This window comes from Mus pahari, chromosome 4, assembly GCF_900095145.1.
Source record: "Mus pahari chromosome 4, PAHARI_EIJ_v1.1, whole genome shotgun sequence".
NCBI lineage: Eukaryota > Metazoa > Chordata > Mammalia > Rodentia > Muridae > Mus > Mus pahari.
Window position 1 is genome coordinate 37,921,646 of NC_034593.1, and position 9,560 is coordinate 37,931,205.

Here is a 9,560-nt window from a genome sequence, read left to right on the forward strand (position 1 = left end):
AAAAAACAAAGAAAGAGAAAGAGAGAGAGAGAGAGAGAGAGAGAGAGAGAGAGAGAGAGAGAGAGAGAGAGAGAGAGAGAAGCAGATCAACACAGTGTAAGTGATTACCCAGAATTCTAAACCCCAGCTGTGTGTCAGGTGCAAAACACAGGAGCCATGGTGACAGCAGCAGGACACACAAGCTGATACTTGTTATAATTTGGGAAAAAAATCCTTTTGTTCATTACTTGAAGAATAAAATGACTAAGTTTTGTAAGATGGATATGGCATCTGTCTAATTTATTCTTATATTTAAATATCTACTAAATTTCAAAGATAAGTTTCTGATAATAGTGAAACCATTATTTCTAGTATCTTTTCAGTACATTAATGTAAATTAATGACAACACTGAAAGACATCCTTTTAAACTTGTAGAAATCTTAACTGTGTATATTTACTTTTATGTGTTTTTTTTGTATTTCTCCTCCATTATTAGAAAATATTTGCACTTACATTTATCACTTTAGCCTAACTAGAATGTTGTTTATTTTGTTTGGTTTTGTTTTTTTTTTATTATGTATTTGTCTCAGTTATGGTTTCTGTTGCTATGAAGAGACACTGTGACCTCATAAATGAAAGCATTTAATTGGGGCTGACTTATACTTTATTGGTTTAATACATCATACTCATGGATGAAAGCATGATGACATGATGGTAGACATGATGCTGGAGAAGGAACTGAGAGTTCTACATCGATATAAGCAGGGAGCTGGAAGTGATTGTCACACTAGACATGGCTTGAACATTTGAGATCTAAATCCCAGACCCCTGTAGCCCACTTCCTCCAACAAAGCCACACCTACTCCTGCAAGGTCATACCTCCAGATAGAGCCACTCCCTATGACCCTATGAAGCCATTTCTAATCAGATTAGATTATTCTTCTGTCATAAAATACATTCCAAAATACTAAAGCCTCCACTTTATCCGCTCTCCCAGTACCCTGACGTCACAGACTTCCCTTCTTCCCCAGACCTACTTTTCCTCTTCCACAACCCTAGAGAAATTAGTAATAATTCCTCAAACTCAACCAAACAATGAATAACAAGATATGATAATGCTAGACCCAAACCGTCATATAAATGCTGTCAGATGAGGTAACCCAGTAAGAGCAAAATTGTGCTGATAACAGCCAATATAATCAGAGACACATTGGCTAGGAGAGGATGACCTAATCCGGACATCAGTGGGAGGAGAGGCCCTTTGTCCTATGAAGGCTGTATGCCCCAGTGTGGGGGAATGACAGGACCAGGAAGCAGAGAGTGATTGGGTTGGTAAACAAGGGGAGGGGGGAGGGGATAGAGGGGTGGTGATTTTCATAAGGGAAACCAGGAAATGGGATAACATTTGAAATGTAGATAAAAAAAATATCCAATAAAAATAAATTAATAAATAAAAATAAAAAACAATATAACAACCATGAAATATACAACTAGCATGGACCCATTTAAGTTTTATGTTTGCTGCTTCAGTCTCTGTAAGCCCTTAACAGCACTGTTTACTTGAATCTAAGGACCATGCTCTCCTGTGATCCTCCACCTCTCTGGCTCCTTCGATTCTCTTCTTCCTTTGGGTTTTCCCAGTGACCAAGATGAGTGTCTCAATGCAGATATCCAATTTGAGCTTTCTCTCTGTCTAATGATGGGTTAGAGAGGGATACAGGTCTCTGGATCCCCTTCCATAGCTGTGAGAGGAAGCATCTCTGATGAAGATTTGGTTAAACATTGACTATGAGTATAGCAGAATATCATTACAAATTACTTTATTGATGTTTTTTTCTATTCCAGATCTCTGGTCTATTCAGTATTCAGTCAATAGTCAGGCACTGCTTCTCCTTGGCATTGGCTTCAAATTAGACCAGTCATGGGTTGGTCACTCTCACAAATTCTGTGTATTCATTGCCCCAACACATCTTTCAGCATAGACATTAAGGCAAAGGTTTTGTGGACTGGTTAGTGTTCCAGTCCCAGCAGTGCCTAGTTGCAAAAGATGGCCTTTTCAGGTTTCATATCCTTCACCATTAGGAGTCCTCACTAGAATTTCTACTGCCATCACTTTCCACACTGCTTCCCAGATGCCCTCCAGTTTCAGTCATTTTTTTCCCCATGATCTCTCCATCTGTTTATCCCCTTTTCTGACCCTTCCTGTTGCCATTACTACCCCATTTTAACCCACCTGCAAAATCTTTTATATTACCCCTTCCCAGGGAGATCGATGTGAAACCCTCATCTCCCGCTTAAAAATCCTTTCTGTTAGCCATTCTGAGTCTGTGGATTACCTAACAGTTAATTTCTTCTTATAAATGACTGTGTATCATGTTTGGCTTTCAGAATCTGACTTACCTCACTCAGGACGATATTTTATTTTATTTTATTTTTTAGTTCCATCCATTAGCCTGCAAATTTCATGGAGCAATCTTTTTAAACAGCTAAATATGTATGTGTGCTTATTAGAAATCTATCAGGTGTGGATTTGAAGTCCACAATGTGTCTTCACAGCAATATTTCCTATTCTCTAGGTTGCCATTTTGTTCCATTGGTATTTTTTCTTTGCCTTACAGAGGCTGTGCTGTTCATGATGTCCCATTTATTAATTGTTGATCTTAATGTCTACAGTATTTGCATTCTGTTCAGAAAGTTGTCTCCTATTCCAATCACTTCAATCAATTCCTCACATTCTATCCTGTCAGGTTCAGTATATCTAGTTTTATGTTGAGGTCTTTGATTCACTTGGACTTGAGTAATGTTTAGGTTAATAGGTATGGATTCTTCTGTATACAGATATTTAGTTAGACTAGTACCATTTGTTGAAGATGTCTTCTTTTATTCATTATAACTTTTTGGCATCTTTACTAAACCTAGTTGTCCATTGGATATATGGGTTATATCTAGGTCTTTTATTTATGTCCTTTGATCAATATATTCTTTTCCATGCTAATACCATGTTGTTTTTATTACTATATCTTTATAATAAAACTTTAAAACAGGGATAGTGATACCACTTTCACTGTTCAGGATTATTTTAGCTATCCTTGGTATTTTGTTTTTCCATATTAAGTAGAGTAGTGTTCTTTTAATGTCTAGAAATTATTGTCTTGATATTTTGATGGAGATTGAGTTGAGTTTGTGGATTTCTTTAGGTGTTGCGGCTGTATTTACAGTGTGAAACCTATTGGTACATTATCATGAGATATTTTTCCATCTTCTTATAACCTCTTCAAATTATTTCTACAAGGATTTGCATGTTTTGGCATACAAGTCTTTTCTTTCTTTGCTTGGTTAGAATTATCCTAAAATATTTTATATAATTTTTGCTATTGTGAAGGGTACTGTTTCCCTGAATTCAATTTAAGTCTGCTTGCATTGTATATAGGTTGACTAGTGATTTTTGTTGCTGTTGTTTTTTGTTTGTTTGTATACAAGACTGGCCTAGAACTCAGAAATCTAGCTGCCTCTGCCTCCCAAGTGCTGGAATTAAAGGCATGTGCCACTACCACCCAGCTCATGATTTCTTTTTTTTTTAACTTAGTCTTATATCTAGATACTTCTCTGAAGGTGTTTATCAACTATAGGAGCTCCCTAGGGCAATTTTGGGGTCACCTTTCAGTTGTCTTATTGCTCTAAAATTTCAAGTACTATATTATAAAGATATAGTGACAATGAGCAACCTTGTCTTGTTCCTGATTTTAAGGGAATTGCTTTGAGTTTTTTGTCTATTAATATGATGTTGGCTATAGACTTCCAGTAAATTGCCTTCATTATGTTTAATTATGTTCCTTTTATCCATAATCTCTTCACAATAATGGTATCATGAAAAGCACTGGAATTTTTTGCATATAAAGAGATGATTATGTCATCTTTTTATTTAAGTTTATTTACATGAGGATTACATTTTCTAATTTTCATAAATTTAACTATCCCTGCATCTCTGGAATGAACCTTACTTAGTCATGGTTGTTAATCATTTTGATATATTCTTGAATTCGGTTTGAAAGTAATTTTTGCATCTATGTTCATAAGAAAAATTGGTCTGTGATTCTCTTCCATTGATAAACTTTTGTGTGTTTATTCTATCAGGATGACTGTTGCCTTACAAAAACAATTTTTAAAGGTCCCTTGTTTTATTTGTGGAATAATTTGAAAAATATTGGTTTTCACTGTTCTTTGAATATTTGTTAGAATTCTATGATAAAAAGATCAGACCCTATAGTTTAATTGGTTGGGAGTCTTTTAACAACTCCTTTTATTTGACTAAGATTTATTGGTTTATTTAATTTGTTTATCTGATCTTCATTTAACTTTGGTAAATGTTATCTATCAGGAAAATTATTTCTTTTAGATTTTCCTTTATATATATAAAGTTATATATAAAGTTATATATAAAGTTGTTAAAGTTGGACCTAATTAATCTTTGGATTTTCTTATTGTTGTTAATTTGAATATTCTGTCTGATTTTTACTTATTATAAGGTCTACTTAGGTATCTCAAAGAACCACTTTCTTTCATTGATTCATTTTATTGTTCACGTTGTTTCTATTGTTAATTTCAGTTCTCAGTTTATTTCCTGCTTTCTACTTCTCTTGATTGTGCTTACAACTTTTTTGTATAGAACTTCCAGGTATGTTGTTAAGTTTCTATTCTGAGATCTCTCTTTTTTTATTTTTATTTTATTTTATTTTTTATTAGATATTTTCTTCATTTACATTTCAAATGCTATCCCAAAGGTCCCCTATGCCTTCCCCCAACCCTGCTCCTTTTACCTTTATGTAAGAATTTAGTGCTATTAAATTTTCTCCTTGCTCTGTTTTTATTTTGTCCCATAAGTTTAGATATGCTTTGTATTCATTTTCATATAATTTAGCACTTCCTTTAATTTTTTTTGTCTTGACCCATTAGTCATTCGGTAGTTAATTCTTCAGTTTCCATGAGTTTGTAGGCTTTTTGTTGTTACTGTTGTTAAAATCCAACTTCAATGTGTGGTGATCTGATAAAATGCAAGGGGTTAATTCAATTTTCTTGTATCTGTTGAGACTTGCTTTGTGACCCAGGATGTGGTTAATTTTGGAGAATATTATGTGAGGTGCTAAGAAGAGTGCATATTCTTTATGAGTTTTAACGAAATGTTCTGCAAGTATATGTTCTATTTGGTTTATAATATCTCTTAGTTCAAGTATTTATTTAGTTATTTTTGTCTGGATGACCTGTCCATTGGTGAGAGTGTAGTATTAAAGTCTCCCAATATCAAGGTGTAAGGGTCAATGTATGATTAATGCTTTAGAAATATTTCTTTACAAACGTGAATGCCTTGCATTTGGAGAGTGGATGTCAATAACTGATAGATCATCTTGGTGGATTTTTCCTTTGAAAATTATGAAATGTCCTTCCCCATCTCTTTAGATTTATTTTGTTTTGAAGTCTATTTTGTTAGATAATAGAATAGCTATGCCAGTTCATTTCTTAGGTTCAATTTTATAGAATAGTTTTTTAACCTTTTACTCTGAGATAATATTTATTTCTGATGCTGCGGCGTGTTTCTTGTATCCAGCGGAAGGGTAGCCTCTGTGTTCACATCAATTCTGGTAATCTCTTTTTATAGAAAAATTGAGCCAATTGATACTGAAAACTCTCAGTGATCAATTACTGTTAAGTCCTGTTTGCTGTTGTTGATGCTGTTTCTGCTGGTAGTGGTGGTGGTGGTCATGGTGGTGGTGGTAGTGGTGTGTGTATGTGTATGTGTGTTACTGTTATGAGATTATTTATTATCTGTGTTTTCATGGGTATAGTTAACTTCCTCAGGTTGAAGTTTAAGTTTGGGTTTGTGGAAAGGTATTATTTAGATTGGACTTTATCATGGAGTATATTGTTTTCTCCACCGATGGTGATTAAAAGTTTTTCTAAATTCGGACAGACATTTGTGATATCATAGAGTCTGCATGATGTCTGTCTAGGTTTTTGTGGATTTTTGTGAGTTAGAGTTCTTTGCTTTCCATTGAGATTCGGGTATAATTCTAATAGGTTTTTACCTGGTGATTTTCCCTTGCAGCTTTTACTATTCTTTCTTTGTTTGGTATGTTTAATGCTTTGAATAGCCTTTGATGACGCAGGGATTTTCTTTTCTGGTCCAATCTAGCTGGTGTTATGTCTATTTTTTAATTTTCTATGAGGCATCTTCTTTTTCAGGTTTATAAATTTTCTTCTATGATTTTATTCAACATATTTCCTGACCTTTTATGCTGGGATTCTTCTCCTTTTTCTGTTTCTATTATTCATAAGCTTAGTCTTATAGTCTTCCAGATGTCCCAGATTTTTGTGTCAGGAATTTCTTGGATTTAATATTTTTTTTGACAAATGTATGTATTTCCTCTATCCTGTATCTGCAATGCCTGAGCTTCTCTATTCCACCCTCCATATTATGTTGGTGTGCTGGTTTTTGTATTTTCTTTTTGCTTTCCTAGCTTTTTTATTTCCATAATGTCTTCAATTAGTGTTTTCTTTATTTTTTTTAATTTATTCTTTAATGTTTTAGACAGTTTTATTCATTTTCTTCATCTGTTTGATGCTTCCTTGCTTTATTTAATGAATTTATTCATTTCCTATTTTTTTTTGTTTTTTTCATTCAATGATTTTAAATGAACTTATTCATTTTTCCCTTTATGAACATACATTATCTTCCTTAAGTTGGTTTTATGATATTTTGCTTGTGTTTTAACTGTGTTAATCTATTCAGGGCTTGCTGTAGTAGAAGTTCTGGCCTCTAGTAGTGACATCTTGCCCTGTCTGCTGTTGCTTGTGTTCTTACACTGGCATTTAGGTATCTGGGTTTTGGGTGAATCTAGGTCCTGGTCACAATGTCTGAGTTTGTCTTTGTTGGACAGGTGTTTTATTCCTTGTTTTCTGTTCCTCCCTGGTCTTCTGGCCTATGTGGCCTCTGGTTGATCAGGGACTCTCCACCTGAATTGTGGCTGAACTTGTGGTAGATGGCATAGCCTTTGGTTGGTCAGGGCTCACCCTGCTCACATTCTTCACCCAAGTTGGAGTTTGGAAGAAGGGATAAAGAGATGTGGGAAAATTGGAACAGAGGAGAGTGGGAACACTGAGAAAGTGAAAGGGTCTAGGGCAGGTAACCTACCTGGGGTTCTAGCAGCTGGCACGGCCTCTGGTTGACCAGAATATTTGTATTACCTATATCATGGGCTGCTATACTGTAATGAGGAAGGAAAGGGGTACTTTAAATAGGATGGGCACAATGTCCCTTATTTGAATATTACCCCAAATTTAAAATAGTGTATTTCTTAGTATTTTATTATTGATCCATGTTCATGAGAAACAGAATTAAAATATTACTAAATAAGCAACTACCCTAATTATGTGTTCAAAATATACATCCCAGACATTTATTGACTTCACTGCACAGATTTATCAAGGACTTCTCTATCTCCTTCATTTCCTACTTACTAATGCAGTTATATTAATGACTTTCATATAATAAACCCAAACCCAGAGAAAGAAAACATCTTTTGTCAGTAGTTTTCTATTTATATTGATTTTTCAACCATAATTAACAGAAAACCTTATATCCTCTGGAGTAACTGGTAGAAATGATGATTATATTTCTGTGAGCAAAACTGTCAATGGAAAAGGGATTGGCATAATTCTGCATGGGGGATCCAGATATCATCCTATGCCCATTTCATGAGCTCTAGGATAAGGATGTGAATTAATAAAATACTGTGTGCAAATCTTTATAAAATCATAGGTTGTGATTCTCTGATGAAAGACAGTGTGCAGATTTCAACTTTAGGAGATATCACTGCCTCATCCTTCATAACCCTTCAAGTACTTTATTTTATAATCATGAATGTAATCATTTGGTTAATATGTTCAAAGCAACTAGAAGTACTTCTAAAATTGGCTTGTATTTCGGGTCTGTTGGCTTATGATAATGTTTATTCATATAATAATGTTATTTAAATATTTAAATTATTATTATTTATATATATTTTTTAAAAAAATAAGAAAACAAGATTTGTATGATCTTTATTTCACTATGTATGGAGAGCATACACAAGCAAGACTTATTACTTTTTAATATATTGTTAATTTTATGTATCTATAACTTTGTCATTCTAAATCATTTTGGGAGTAATTCAAGAGATGATAATAGAGAATGAAAATGTCTTTAATTTCTTTCTTTATTTCATCCTTGACCAAGGAATCATTGAGTAGAGTGTTGTTAAGTTTCCACATGAATGCTGTCTTTCTATTATTTCTGCTGTTATTGAAGATCAGCCTTAGTTTGTGGTGATCTGATAGATTGCATCAGATAATTTAAATATTTTTTATCTGTGGAGGCCTGTTTTTCGACCAATTATATGGTCAGTTTTGGAGGAGGTACCCTGTGGTGCTGAGAAGAAGGTATATCCTTTTGTTTTAGGATAAAATGTTCTGTAGATATCTATTAAATCCATTTGTTTCATAACTTCTGTTAGTGCCATGTGTCTCTGTTTAATTTCTGTTTCCAGGATCTGTCCATTGGTGAGAGTGCGGTGTTGATGTCACCCACTATTACTGTGTGAGGTGCAATGTGTGCTTTGAGCTTTACTAAAGTTTCTTTAATGAATGTGGCTGCTCTTGAATTTGGAGCATAGATATTCAGAATTGAGAGTTCCTCTTGGTAGATTTTATCTTTGATGAGTATGAAGTGCCCCTCCTTGTCTTTTTTGTTAACTTTGGGTTGGAAGTCAATTTTATTTTATCTTAGAACGGCTACCCCAGCTTGTTTCTTCTGATCATGTGCTAGGAAAATTGTTTGCCAGTCTTTCAATCAGAGGTAGTGTCTGTCCTTTTCCCTGAGTTGGGTTTCCTGTAAGCAGCAAAATGTTGGTTCCTGTTTGTGTAGCCAGTCTATTAGCCTATGTCTTTTTATTGGGGAATTGAGTCCATTGATATTAAGAGAAATTAAAGTAATTGCTTCTTGTTATTTTTGTTGGGATTCTGTTCTTGTGGCTGTCTTCTTTAAGTTTTTTTGAAGGATTACTTTCTTTCTTTTTCTAGGGTGTAGTTTCTGTCCTTGTGTTGGTGTTTTCCCTTTATTATCCTTTGAAGGGNTGGATTNATGGATAGATATTGTGTGAATTTGGTTTTATCATGGAATACTTTGGTTTCTCCATCTATGGTAATTGAGAGCTTTGCTGGGTATAGTAGCCTGGGCTGGCATTTGTGTTCTCTTAGGATCTGTAGAGTATCCGTCCAGGATCTTCTGGCTTTCATAGTCTCTGGTGAGAATTTTGGAGTAATTCTAATAGGCCTGCATTTATATGTTACTTGACCCTTTTCCCTTGCTGCTTTTAATATTCTATCTTTATGTAGTGCATTTGTTGTTCTGATTACTATGTGTCGGGAGGAATTTCTTTTCTGGTCCAAAGAGTTCTGTAGGCTTCTTGTATGTTCATGGGCATCTCTTTCTTTAGGTACGGGAAATTTTCTTCTATAATTTTGTTGAAGATATTTGCTGGCCCTTTAA